The following is a 15,317-nucleotide window of genomic DNA, read 5'->3' on the forward strand; positions in this document are numbered from 1 at the left end:
TTAGTTTGATTTGACGGTTTGGTTGTGTTGCCGCTCTTTGATATAAATCACACGTAGTTTTAAGTTTCTACGGCAAGATAGAGCATCTTGCTTCCCACATTGAGGAGCTTATACATGAGCATTGGGGAGCTTTTGCACGCTCTGTTCGTCGCCTTCCTCCAGTCTAGACGTATAAATGGGCTCGAAATTCGACAATCTCAGCACAATATAAGTAGAGAACAGCGCAACGAGGCAAATTCGGCCCATTTATGAAGACCCGCTCAACCCTGTGGCGCATCCAAAGTTCCAAACATAATTTCTCAAGCATTTTTGGTCATCAGAGGAAGAAATAGGTCAAAAAGCCCATTTATGAAGACCCGCTCAACCCTGTGCTACTCTTTTTTTTTTTGGTAACAACTCACAAACGTCCTAACGTGGAATGTACAATACTATGTACCATACCTGTAAAAATCAGACAGGAGACAAGCCTTTGTAACAGTTTCAGAGGTCAGTCTATCTAACACCAGATCCCGACAGCTGAGTCCTGTCACATTCAGGCAAAGTGTAAGCTTATTTCCCGCTGCACGTATCAGGTATCCGGATGCCGCTCAAGAGGTAGCCACCAAACGGCTTCATTCTCATGTGTGGATGAGTGCGCGATGGAAGGACCTGCAAAAAAGAGGACCACATGATTCTATCACTCACACTACTATTTCTTTCGTAAAGGAGGATGTAAGCAGACGAGTTAGCTAGCACAGATGTTCTTCCTATCTATTGCAAATTGTCTAGATGTAAACAATCCAGATATATTAGTTCGATTAATGTACTGACCTGGTATTCACGAAACCAGGGTTCAGAAATATGCAATTCGACAGCCATTTTTGATACTTTCAGGCTGCGCATGCATGTCGCAAGAGGCTGCGTGTAGATATAACTCAAGATAAGTAACAAGAAAAATGACCTTCTAGTAAAGAGAATTCTGAAATGAGGATGTCATAAACATCAAGTTAATGTGCCCGCAAAATTAAAGCAATAATGTTGTCAAGCAATAGAAAATGGTGGTACAGTTACACATATCTTTTGCTGAAATTTAATCTAGAGAGCTAAGCTCTCCATTTGAATGCGGTTAACTAAAGACCAGTTGGTACGAAGAGGCTTGTTTCTTTGCCAATGTCAAGAAATATATACCTCGAGATGTTGGTGATAGACAGCAAATGGAGCCGAATAAGACAATAGTGGAAGCAGATCAGTAACCAAACTTCCTACCTCATGCTCCGGAGCAGCAACAATGAAGCTAAATTAGCACGAAACCATCATATTACTAAGGATACTGAACTCCTTACTGCAGCACTATTATAGCTTGCCTTACCTGCTGAAACCATATTCTTTCCAATATTTCATCCTCTCTGATGATGGTGTATTTCCTGCTTTAAGTGATCTGGAAGCTACTGAGGTGCGCTCAATGCCACTTCTGCAATCTACAGATCAACATGCTGTCAAGCCAAAAAAAAATACGTTGTTTCTTGTACAGATTTCTTCGTATTAGCTTTCCAATGGCTTACCTGACAAAGGGTTACCACTTTGATTAAGGTGCTCATCCACTGAGGGCTCAGAAACTTCTACATCAACTGTCTGTAGATTCTCAGCTGATATTGTAACAACATCAACAGATTGTGCCAGATATGACTGAGTACTCTCATCTGATACGTGACTAGGTCCGACCCCCTCACCATGAATGGTATCACTGAGAACACATGAGGCATTGCCAGGATTTCTCAAGGAGTAGAGGTCGCTAAATGGTGACTGGACAATCCTAAATGAAATGCTTATGATAATCAGTATAACTCATTAATCAGTAACTGTATATCGAACTATATAATGGAGGACTGAGCATTTTCTACTTTAATCATGATTTGTACTACTACATATGGAACTCTAGGAATGGTATCATCAATAATGCAAGAGGCATTGCCAAAGTTTTGCAAGAAACAGAGACCGCTAAATGGTGTCTGGACAATCCTGAACGGAATATTTATATTATAATAATAATGACTTACATGGTATGACTTAATAAGTATCAAGAATATGTTGAACTATATGATGGAGTGGTGGACATTTTCTTCTTTAATTATGATTGCTACTGCTTCATATGGATCTCTATGACTTTAGTGTATGGAGGTACAATTCAATGAGTAATTGATGGCACACACTCAAATTTAAATTGGGGTGAAGATAGCTTAGTGTGTCATGTCTGAAATTATGATAATGAATTTTCCAACACAATTCGATTAGAAATATAGATTCTGCATAAGCTATTCAGATAATAAATATCTTATGTCCACTTTAAAATTTAAATGTAAAATGTAGAGTGTGTGGCATTAATGTGTGAACTGATGATGCCCTTTCCTGTGGTCTAGAGATTCTGTAACATAATCGCCTTTTTTCAGCATGAAAGTGTTAGGAAAACTTACCTGCTAGTCACATCGGTGCTAAAATTATACAGTCTTATAATATCTATGGAGTTGGGTGACAGTCCAAGATATGTGCTACAAACATATCCTGTGCCTATATATAATATCAAACAGAGAAAATCAATAGTAGTAACTATAACTTACAGAGGCAGTATAGGATAGATGCCAGTAAAACACAAGAATCGGGTCTAATTTGAAAAGTTACATGCAGTAATAACAACCTCAAGTTGTCAGACCCTATAGCTTCTATAATTAATAAATATGCATAGCAGAATTGCATTTTCTTGGAAAGATGCAGAGTGACTTAATGGGAATTAGTGATGACAGACAACAGGGTTTGTTTTTTCACATAATAAATATACAGAATGGCATTGACATATATTCGCTAGTAGCTTAGTGATTTAAAAAATCATGGTGTGTGATTAACAAACAGCAAGGTAACTAACTGTGTACTTTGCGGAAAATATTTTGAGCAGAGCACATATCTGCATACAGCCGAATTAATTCAATTGGATAATTTCATATAGGGGCATTAGTAACATAAGAGTGCAGCAAAATTTACCTCCCAAACGTTCAGCTACAGCTCCAACAACCATACCTCCAACCATATCAACCACAAGCACATCTGAATATGCTCCAACATTTGCCATGGACAATAAGAGAGAAAGTACATCAAGTCGCATAAATCTGGGAAGCCTAGCAAAGGCATCATAACGAAAATAATTAAGGGTTATAATTTTACACTTGTCTTGCTTTAATGCAACAGAACAAATACTAAAATATGTGAATATTATTATGATGGTGAGGTCAAAAACAGACTGGCGATTGACAGAAATAAAAGGGAAGGATTACTCTATTCTATCTGCATCTTTCTTCGAATGTGTCTCACAAATGCTGCACCATACAAGGGAGAAAAAAAGGTCAGATAATTATGCACGCCTGCTGGCCAACAAAAACCTAGTTTAGTGTACTCCATGACCATAAGTATTTGGTTTGGTGGGTAAGTTTAGCCAAAACAGACTAGGCTGGCCTGCCAACTTAGATGAATAAATTTGACAGGGAAATAGAAAACAGAAGCAATCCTATATACTGAAGTAGTGTATATGTGTCTATTAATGTTGAAGAGAAATTAAAAGTAGAGCAAGGCTTCTTTTCCTAGTTGTCCCACTGTTAGAGTACGTAATGGGCTTGGGCTGGCGGTATAGCTCGTTAGTCTTAGTGTTAATTAGAGATAAGAGTCGTTTGCTTAGGGGTCAAGTAAACCTCTCTATATAAGGAGAGGAGACGTATCAATCTAATCAAGCAAGAATTAAGAAGGAAATCCCTTCCCTCTTGCTACCGGCCGTGGGCAAGGCCCCCGGCGGGCCATCCCTCTAGCAACACCATAACAACTTGGTATCAGCTTTCCCGGGTTCGATCATGTCCAGCCCTCCACCGAGTTCTTCCCACCCGCCGCCGCCGCACTCCGACGTCCCCGCCGTTCTCTCCCCGGCGGAGATCACCGCAGCCCTCCGCGATCTCACCACTGCTGTCCAAGAGATCCACCTCTTCCTGGCCGGTTCCTACGGGCCGCCGACGCACCAGGCGGCCTCCGCTGCGATCGCCGGGCCGCTGCAGCCGATGTTGCTGCTGTCCTCGCCGCCACTCGACGCCGGGCTGCTGCAGTCCCCGTTGCCGCTGTCCACCATCTCCGGGCCGGGCCCTACCTCGGCGCCGGGGGTCCCTCTTCTCCAGCAGCCGGCCGCCTTCTTCCCCATTGGGACGCTACTGCAACAGCAGCTGCTGCCGCCGGCACCAACGCCGCCGCTGCTGCTGCTGTCCTCACCGACGCTGTCCCTGCCGTTCGGTGGGCAGCTGCAACAACAGCAGCAGTTGCCGTCGCCACCAACACCGCAGCTGCGGCTGCTGCCGCCACCGACGCCGTCGCTGCCTTTCAGCGGTGTGGGAGCGACCTTGGCCCCGGGCTCTACATCGACACCGCCCGGGATGCCCTTCCACCAGGTCCGTTTCCCTCCGTCGCCGTCACCGTCACCGCTTCCGTCTTGGATCGCTATCCGCCACGTATCGGCGGCGGTGAGGCTGCAGGCTGCTGCGCGCGGCCTGCTAGTGCGTCGGCGTGTGCGGGAGATGCGTGATCTGCAGCTGCAGCTCCTCCAAGTTGCGCTTCGTTGCGCAAGGGACCTCGATCTCGTCCGCTGCGTCGGGGATCTTGGGCGTGCGGTTTCCCCCACGGGCGGTGGACATGTTGTTTATCCCGCGTGCAGCGACCTCAAAGTCTGCGCCATGGACAGTCATCCGGCGGGGAGAAGGCATGGTGTCACCGACAGGAGCGCACCGCGTAGCACCACTGCATTCTGCCGCCAGCCGCCGCGCGAGCTCCTTTTGTTCCGCTGCTTTCCATGGGATCCAGATGGTTGTACATGTGCACGTCCGACGGGTGGATGGTGTCCACTTTATATTCAGGGTCAACAATAAAGCGTCCCAGTCCATTTCAGGTTGAGAGTAATAAAACAAGCCGAGATGTAAAAGGCTCGTTTTTAGGTGTTAGGTTTGTGTTGCGTCGAGTCATGGTTTGTTTAGGTTGCAGCTCGAGGACGAGCTGCATGTCCAGGTGGGGTGTAGTGTTAGAGTACGTAATGGGCTTGGGCTGGCGGTATAGCTCGTTAGTCTTAGTGTTAATTAGAGATAAGAGTCGTTTGCTTAGGGGTCAAGTAAACCTCTCTATATAAGGAGAGGAGACGTATCAATCTAATCAAGCAAGAATTAAGAAGGAAATCCCTTCCCTCTTGCTACCGGCCGTGGGCAAGGCCCCCGGCGGGCCATCCCTCTAGCAACACCATAACACCCACACTCTTTACTCTAGAACAATCTTGGATTTACAATATAATTCAGCTTGTTGACTAGTTTGAACTAGCTATTTGGAAGGAAGAGCTAATTAGACCATGCATTGTTCCCTACAAAAAAGCTCAATATATAATGCTGTATATATACGATAACAGCACAATATGCAAATTTCATAGCTATACATTTTAAAAATAATTGATAGCGAATCTTCCTGCTGCAGCGCAAGTAGCAGAGAGATACCTTTGGGTAGATGGACGTCGCAAAAGCAATATAGGTGCATGTTTCTTCTGTTTCTTTAGTTTGTATTTCTCCTGTAATCAATATAATTTTAATTGTACAAAATCAATTCTCAAAGTTGTTCACAAGAGTAAAGAACCAACTAGACTATACGAAACTAACTTGTGACTGCAGAGTCTTCTTTCCAAATGTAGAGCTATTTGCTATCAAGGCTTCAACAATCGCGTTGCCACTTACACCATTCCTATTTTGTGAAATAACATATCGAACATAAGTCTTCATATGAAATCATGCAGAACATAGAATAGGCAAGCATCGCTGTCCACTCAAAAAACAAAGAGCAAGCTTAATAAGGTTAAATCATCGCTTACCTCTTCATTGTCTCTATGTCATCACCAGATAAAGCTTGAGCTGTATTATTGTCAAAGAGAGACCTATTGTCCCTATTTTCATCCAGATCTTCGATATGTTGTGTTTCATCATCATCATGAGCATCATCATCATCATCATCACAATCACCAACAACATCATCATTGTCGTCGTCGGTGTCACCGTCATCATCATAATGATCTATATACGATAATAAAGCCACTGTCACTGGAATGAAATTAACATAATACCTTTCTTGGTTCTCATGAACAAGCATAGAATTCAAGTACAGTATAAGAATCATAAGTTTTAACCCCCATTCAACGGATCAAAACGTAACTAAAACAATTCTTCGCAACAAGCAGAGAATCACACGTGTAAATGGAACTTGTAAGAGCATCTCCACTCGTCCCCCCGACGAGGCCCCGGCGAGCCTTTTTTCCATCCGGACGGCGTAATTCGGCCCAGTCGCGCCCCCGGTTCCTCGTTTTCGTCCGGATTTGGGCCTAAATTCATCCGGCGATCCCACGCCATCCCCGGCCCCCCGGGGAGCGCTCGGGGACTCCGGACGAAACGAAAGCGCGCGAAACGGCGAGGAAACTTCCCGCGCGTTGTCGGCGAGAGAAACCGATCGTCGTCCTCATCGCATCGTCTTCCGCGCGCTGTAAAAGCCTGCCGCCGGTCTGCATTCGCCGTCCACGCGGCGAGTTAATGTCGTCATCTTCCGCGCACGCATCGTCTTCCGCGCGCACTAAAGGCTGCCGCCGGTCAGCTCGCCGCGGACGCGTCGCATTCCACGCGGCATTTAATCCCCGCGCCAGCCACGCCTATATACGCCGGTCCGCTCGCCGCGAGGCGTACCCCGTGCTCCACTCTCCCTCCACTCTCCCTCTACTCTCCAGATGGCGTTCTACGACGACGACGGCGCAGCCAACAACGGCTTCCCCCGCCGGTCGCTCCACGCGTGGGAGGGGCACATCCTCCACCAGGCGGGGTACCCCTGCCCGCCGGACACGAGGCCTCCCGGAGGCGGCTGGCGGCTAAGTGCTGGCGGCGTTCCAATCCCGCCGCCGCCGCGGGGCCAGGCCCTCGACGTCGCCATCGAGGAGGCGAGGATGACCATGACCGACGAGGAGCGCGCCGACCCGCGCCACCACCCCGAGAACTACACGCGGTGGAACTCCTACTTCCTCCGGCGGTGGGAGCGGGAGCTGGCGGCCTACGACGGCCCGCCGCCTCCGCCTGCGCGCAACAACGCCGCGGGCCGCCGACGGTGGTGGAGCGCGCCGGAAAGGACGCTGGCGAACGTCCTCGCGCACATCGAGGGCGGCAACTTCCCGGTGCTCACGATGCCCCCTCCATCGGCATCGAGGGCATCGGCGAGCCGCCGTCGGGGAAACGTCTGGCAGCCACGGCGCATGGCTGCCAGCTCGTCGTCTTCCGGATCGGCGTCAAGGTCATCCTTGGCGCCGGTGAAGAGGGATGAGGCGACGTCGCCTTCGACGCCGGTGCGCGTCAAGAAGGAGCCGGCGTCTCCGCCGACGACCAGAGGGCGCAGCAGCGGCGCCCTCGTCATCCGCGAACAGCCTTCCGCGCCGCGAGCGGCCGGAAGAAGACGAAGAAAGAGGCCGCCGCAAGCCAGCTCGCCGAGGAGGAGGCGAAGCGCGCGGAGGACGCCGCGATGGCGGAGGCGATCGCCAGGTCGCTGCACGACATGGAGGAGGAGAAGCGCGCGGACGACGCCGCACTGGACTGGGCCAGGCGCGACTGGGAGCGCGAGGAGGCGGAGCAGCAGCGGCGGCTGCTGGACCTGGCCGCCGCACGCCAACTCGCCGCCCGCGCCGCTCCAACCGCCAACGACGATGTCGCGCGGTACCGCCGTCCTGCGACACCTCCATCCGGCGTCGCTGTCCCCGTCGTCGACCTCGAGTCCTCCGACGACGGCCGGGTACAAGCCATCCCCGAGGTGGGGAGACGCCGGCCGGGGCAGCGGCAGCCGGGCCGCGCGGCCGAAGGCCAACGACGACGGCTCCGACGACGACGGCGGCGACTACACGGTGTTCTACCTCCATTTCGGCATGTAGAGCGCCGTGTTTTAAAATTAGCGTTTGAATTCCCCTAGCCGAATTCGAAATATAGTCGAATTCGGCCTCTATGTATGAACTCCGCCCGTAATATAATAAATATCATTAAATTTAGTCTATATTCACCCGTTTTTAGCCGTAGTTTGTCAAGTTTCCGTTTTTTAAATTCGCATCGTCGACTTCGCCTGGGCACGCGGCTGGGAAACTACTACTACCCACGCCAAATCTTCCTCCAATCCGGACGAAAATTTCGCCGGATTTGGGCGTGGGGAGCGCCAACGAGTGGGGATGCTCTAAGTCCCACAAGTCCGCAGAACCTAGCTGCACGCCTGAGCCTGCCAAACATGCACACAGTTTCCTCCCTGAACATTTACTCACCTCCAACAGGTTTCAGTTGATTTCATACAGGAATATGGTGTGAATGCCAGGTTTAATTTTTCTTCAATATTGGCCGGATTAGATTAAGTTTTTATAAGATAACATACTTGCTGTATGCAATCCAGGTCATGCCAAGATCTCAGATGATTTATGAAAATAAAAAATGGTGTCAACACATATAGAATGAAACTAAAACACTGATCTTATACATATGTCAAGTTCACAAGTATGTGAGGCTCATCTACATGTTCCGCACAACACTATAGGCACAAAAGTAGTGCCTCTGCACTGCACATGAGCATTGCCCATTGCATTTTGAGAAGAAATTATGGCGAACTACTGAACTTTCAGGAACGAGAAAATAACATAATTCCCATGTGACGGCCAAACATAAAACTGGAACAGGAATATCATAGAATCAGATTCGAATCCAATTGGCATATTATTTGGAATCCAGCTGGAATAGATTATTTGGAATTCAACTGAATGATCTGAAATCAACTCTTAGGAGACAAACAAGATGTAAATAGAAATGTTCCAAAAGTAGCGCTAGATCAACTGGAAAAAAAAATGAATCACCAGACCAGGATAGCTAGCCTAGCTAGGTTCCTTACCAGAAGATGGTGCGTCGGCGCAGGAGATGAGGCGGCCGAAGAGGGAATTGCCTTTGCCAGGCTCGCCTTCGCAGGGTTCGACGCGGAAGATGGAGCCGAAGGGGCGGCCCACGAGCGGCTGCAAAGAGCATTCCCTCCCACCTACGTTCACCGTCCTGCGCCACGACAGGAGAAGAATGAAGAAGAAAGGTAAGGTCCACCAGATCGGCCGGTGGGGGGGCGGGGGCAAAAAGGTTGAGGACGGGAAAGTGTACGGACGCGCGGCGGGTGAGGCGGCGGAAGATGACTCTGTCGCCGTCGTTGATGTCGAGGATGACGCTGCAGCCCGCCCATGCCTCCCTGGGGATCACCGGCGGAGGCGGCGACATTGCTGGAGTTCGGCGGCAAAGCAGTGGAGACTGGCGAGGGGAGGCGGGAGCAGAGGGACCTGGTGGAATCTGGCGATTCCTGTATGCCGACCAGGTCGGCGGCTACTCCGCGCCGCACACCCCCTGGCCGTCGGGTTTGGGCCAGGCCCATTTAACTATTTTTCCTTTATCAGTTAGGTTCCCCGGTACGATTTTCCAGTCCGGTTTTCTAGTCTGGTTTTTTCTTTTTCCGGGTTTTTGGTGTGGTTTCCTTTATTTAGCTAGCTTTCAAGATTTGAAAAAATACTTACATATAAAAATGTTCAAATTTACAAAAAGTTTCAAATTTTGAAATATTTTGATTTCAAAAAATTTCAAAATATGAGAATATGAAGATTTTGGAAACTGCTCAAATCAATAAATGTTCGAATTTTGAAAATATTCAGATTTTAAAATTTGTTTAAATTTTGAAATATTCAGATTTGAAAATTGGTTCAAATTTAAAAAATGTTCAGGTTCAAAATTTGTTCAACTTTTGAAAATGGTCAGTTTTAAAATTTGTTCAAATTTAAAAATGTTAAATTTTTAAAATTGTTCAAGTTCAAAAAATGTTCATATCTAACAAATGTTCACATCCGAAAAAATGTTATTTTTCAGAAATAATCAGATTTTTGTAAAAAGAAAAAAACAATTGAAAAAATAAAGAAAAAAATAAAAGAAGATATTACGTGATCCTGGGCCGTGGCACAAGTAGCTACCATGGAGGGCGTGCGGCACCCACGCTCTACCGACCAAGTCGGTGGAGAGGAGCGCCCGTCAAATCAGGCTTGCTTTTTACATACATCAAGGTTGGGTTGTGTGTGGTGGCCACCTGGGCTAAACTCGGGACTTTTAGGCTCGGTGCTGAAAACATAGATCTAGCAGTGGTGGCCTATAAATTGAGCCCGAGCTAAAATGCCCAACCTAATCCATGTGTAAATCACATATTCTAGAAAAATGCTGGCTAGCGCGTAGCGAAGCAAACCCTATATGCCGATCAGGTCGGCGGTTGTCGCGCGCCGGCGTGGCACACCCCGTGCGCACGGTATGGGCCGGCCTGGTCGGCCCAGTTCGCATTTTTTCTGTTTTCTTTTTTCTTTTCTTTTCTGTTTCTTTTTCTTTCTTAAGATTTAACTTTTTGTGAAAAATGTGCATTTAAAAAAATTAAATGAAATAAATATTTTAAATAAAAAAATGTTCAATTTTTTAAAAAATCAATCTAAAAAATGTTCAAATTCATAAAAATATTCATATTTTTTAAATTGTTCAATTTTAAAATTTATTCAATTTTCAAATTGTTCAATTTAAAATATTCAAGTTTTAATTTGTTCACATTTTAAATTTGTTCAGATTTAGATTTTTTAAATATTTTTAAACTTTACAAAACTTAAGAAGAAAAAGAAAAGCAAAAGAAATAATACGTCAGGAAAAAGGAAAAGTGAAAAGAGGAAATGCATGTTTTTGGCATCAAATTTATATGGTTTATCTTGATCCTTCATGTTTTCTTCTAAGCTTTTTTTTTTTTTTTTGCTTTCTTTGAAGTTCAAGTTCACAACATATTTAGGATTGACAAGGTCTTCTTCTTGAGTCATCTCTTGGTTTTCTTTAGGCTTCCAAGCTTGCTCTTCTTGATACCAAGGTGGTCCTAGAGGTTCCTTAGTCTTTGTACCTTGTCTAGTTATCATCTTGACTCATAATAAGAGCTTGAGTCTCAACTGTTTTATCACATTGAATTTTAACCATCCTAACATGTTTATCTAGGTGTCTAGTTCCATGTCCTAGATCATCAAAAGATTGCGTCAATTCATTTATATCCTTTTCATGAAGCATGAGATGTTTACTAAAATTATGATGGAATTGAATTTGTTGACACTTACATTGTTGAAAGGCTTTGTTCAACTCATCAGTCGCTATTAAATTTTGGAGAACATCAACTTTATTTTCTTGGATAAGTTCAGTTGCTATACCTTTTTCCTCCATTGACTTTTCAACCTCAGACATAAGTTATGGTGTTGTAAAGGGCATGCCTTTATTTGGTTCACTTTCTCCATCTGGATTGTACTGTTCATCATTATAAGCTTTTACTGCAAAAAGGTTCAAACATTGTTGCACTGCTAATGTATTCAAAGATCCTCCTGCAGTTGACTCAATAATTTTCTTGGTCTCATGAGTAAGTTACATTATAAAAATAGTGCACAATTGAATAATCAAGAAAACCGTGATTGGGAATACTCATAAGTAGCCTAGAGAATCTTTCCCAGGTTCGTGCAAAACTCTCCCCAATATTCTTGAAGAAATATGTTATATCACATTTAATTTGCTGCATATTATCAAATGAAGTAATTTTTTTGCATAAACTCTCTAATACAATCCACCAACTAGTTATAGAATTATTAGGCATCGGTTTCAACCAGGTATATGCCTTATATTTCAGGTAGCAACGGAATATTTCAAGAAGGACAAACTCTTTGGGTAGTCACGCTGGTCCGAAAGTATCAGAAATATTATACATTTTACCCAAGTGATGATATGGATCTTCATCTTGTTTCTGCAAAAGCAATATATTTCATCATATAAATAAGTTTAGGATTGATAATATTATATGCCATGCCTTCTAGATCACGATAAAGTATAGGTTGTCTTAGAGCATATGCAGAAGAAGCACCACCTTCTCTTAGTGTTTTCTCAGGCTCCCCTAGCTTCTGCGTAATGGATAGTCCTTTCATCAAAGAACTCACACTACCAATGTCTACAGTACATGAGTTTGCAAGATTTTCAATAATTTCGAGATGTCTATCGTTTGGTACACGTTAAATGTAAGGTGGCAAATTATTTTTCCTGACATGTAGATCCTCTGTCTTCAACAACGATCATCTACAGTTTCAAAACTTACATATGTCAGAAAACAAACACCTAGCGCTTAGCTCCCTGGCAATAGCGCCAGAAAATAGCTTGATGGCCTACACGAGCGTAGGTTCGTCAAAGCATGTTTTCCTGGAAGTATTAATTTCATATTTTATATTGATCCCAACAAAGAGCTTAGGGAAGCGTTTATGTAAGGTGTTTCTGTCTCACTCAAGGTCTTAGTAGTCTTGAGTGAATTCACTACAAGAATTTAAGATGTAAATGGGTGAGTGTAAATGGATGAATGTTGAGTATTGAACAATGCAAAAGTAAATAACATAAAAGTAAATAGTACGAATGATGTTTGGAGTTTACTGCAAATGAAAGGCTAGACACGGAGAGATATGGTTCATGGTAACAGTGAGTACCATGTGAAATAAATGATGTAAGTGATTATGATACTTCTTATAATATGCAAGTAGGGGAGCAACCCGTGTGATAGCCAAGACTCTTCTTGGTAGATTCACTTGACTCCAATGCTCCTTTTTCCTGTTACCACAAACCATGGTCAGCACAACAATTAAGTTCATGAGACCAGATCAATGCTTTAAACTTAATGGTTCCTCGTATTACTTGAGTTATACTAGCTCCTCTTTGATATTGGCTATGTCACTTAGGGTTCACCAATTCACTAGCAAACAAGTTCATGTCTATGAGATCTTGTCTGAGCCCTTAAATTAGATAACATACATTATGCAAACATAAACAATCTTTCTCACATAGAATAATCACAACGATAATCAGAAATAGATGGAAATTAATGTAGGCATATCACATCTCACTTATCCCTACATCTCCCACATCTATGCGGGTTTACTCGCACATGATAGGAGACTAACACAATGATATAGATCATAATGTAAATAGGGTTCATCTTGATATTGTTGTAGAAAGCCACAATAAGAAGGAAGATCGAATCCAATACAAACTAAAATATGGATAGAGTCTCAAACGCTAATCTTACAAGTGTTACTCTCTCTCTCTCTAGTATAAGGGGAATGATGGATGAATGAGCCTTGCCTGTACTGTAGTACTGGCACTTTTTAAGGTTACATAATGCTCAAATCAGAAAGTATTCAATTAGGGATGAGAATGGATTTGGTGATCAGGGGATACGTGAGCACCCGGTTATCACCGTTGGATTTCCTCCAGCACCATTGGATGTTGCCCATCTCACCTTGTCCACTAACGGTGACTAAACGGTTGCATTGAACTTTTCATCCTGCTACAAAATGCATGTGCGTGGGACCCGCTTCATGGAGAGAATAAAAAAGGCAGATGCTCTTACCTCTTGTCGCTATATGTGTGTCATCGAAACTTTTTGCCATCGATTTTCTCTCCAATTTCTATGGGGCCTACGCGACCTAACAGCTAGCAATGATGTGTACGTAGTACTACTTCGTCCCTTCCGTTTCACTAAATGGAACGAGATTCGCCCCATAAGATAGCTTCATAGTCAGAAAATGTATGAAATTTTATTGATTCCCCTAGTAATTATTAGCCAGCAAATAATAATCTCTAAAAAAAGTACTCATATCAACAGTCTTATAATCAGTAGCTGATCCATGTGGCGTGACACCTAACAGTGAGCTGCAGGCGACTTGTTAAGCTACAAATTTCAAGTTACCACCAACTCTGTGAACTACCATGTCTGAAGTATCAAACAATCTCTCGCAAAAAAAAGTAGGAGTACCAAAAATCAATGCATGTACTGTGTCAAGGGTGATTAGGCACACTTGAATTAATGAACTATTGTAATTAATTCAGGGGAACGCTCCAGCAACAGTTCAAAAACTAGAACTAAAAAATCACAGAGCAAAAGAAACCAAATAATTCCCCACTCCACGCCATCGTCTACTCCAGTAGCAGTGATAAGGAGTCGTTTTCCCGATCTTTCATGATGCACCTTGATGATCCATAGGACCGATAGATCTTGAACTCCCTTGACAGATTCAAGGATACTCAAGCACATATGATTACTCTTGACAGACTCAAGAACTCTCACACCTTTATTGGATAACCGGATGAACGTCCGAGACGCCGTCACACACGCCGATTCCATAGGGTCGAGATATCTTGAACTCGAGATTCTACATGATCTGAATCAAAACTAGACCACTAAACCCTAGGCCGCACCATCTCCTTATATGAGGAAGAGGTGGCCGGCCAGCCCTATTGGGCCTAACCTAGTTTGACTCGGATAGGCCCAAGTCAAACAAACACTAATTTAAACCCTAATGGCCCACCACATGACCTGGCTACATTATTATTTCCTAATAACAAGACTATGATAAAATACTAGTACAACCTTAGACTTAATCATCATATCAATGGTTGTCCTAGTGTACCAGGCCTGGATATCCATATCATCCTCCCCTTCTTCAAGGAGCGTTGTCCCCAACGCGTGAGGGTCTGCTAGAAAAAGGGTGGCGTCAGATAAGCAACATCGCCGATCTTCATCTGCAAGCCTAGTCAGTCTTCCACACCACATCCTCCCTCTCGACTAGCTTGACTTGTCCTTGGCGCCATTTGGTCTTCGACGCCATCAACCTAATTGAGAACACAAGTATCCTTCTAAATGCAACTGAAGTGCACCATACATACCACCCAAAACAAAACAGAACAAATTCCTGTCCGCCTTGGATCCAAATAAGTGGACAACACCTTAGTATGCATCCTTCCGACACACCAATGTCTACCTCCTTGAAGAGCAAAATTTCTTCCACTACACGACGAACAAACAGCAGCAGCACAAGTGGTGATGCAGGCCTGGACGCCTTTACTGCCGGACTGAATGCCTGGAACGGTCGGCATGGGGCCCGGTCCAACCGGCCTGGTGCCCCGTCTGACCGGCCTGGGTGTCGGTACAACCGGCCTGGGACCCGGTCTGCCGGCCTATTGGCCGGGTGAGCCTCCCCTGCTCCCTGGACCCGCCCCGGTGGGCACCAGTGTTGGACCCGGTTTGTGTCGGCCAGCCCAGCCTGGTAGCCGGTCCAACCGGACAGAGCGCCGGAACCGCCGGTCTGGGGGGCGGTCTGCCGGCCGTGTGGC

At 45.1% G+C, this 15,317-nt stretch overlaps 1 pseudogene; it reads right to left on the reverse strand.

Moving 5' to 3' along the window:
* Window positions 1–443: 443 nt before the first annotated feature.
* On the reverse strand, window positions 444–9,344 carry LOC124668145 (annotated as a pseudogene).
* Between the last annotated feature and the right edge of the window lie 5,973 nt (window positions 9,345–15,317).

Source organism: Lolium rigidum, chromosome 6, assembly GCF_022539505.1.
Source record: "Lolium rigidum isolate FL_2022 chromosome 6, APGP_CSIRO_Lrig_0.1, whole genome shotgun sequence".
In the NCBI taxonomy this organism is placed as follows: Eukaryota; Viridiplantae; Streptophyta; class Magnoliopsida; order Poales; family Poaceae; genus Lolium; species Lolium rigidum.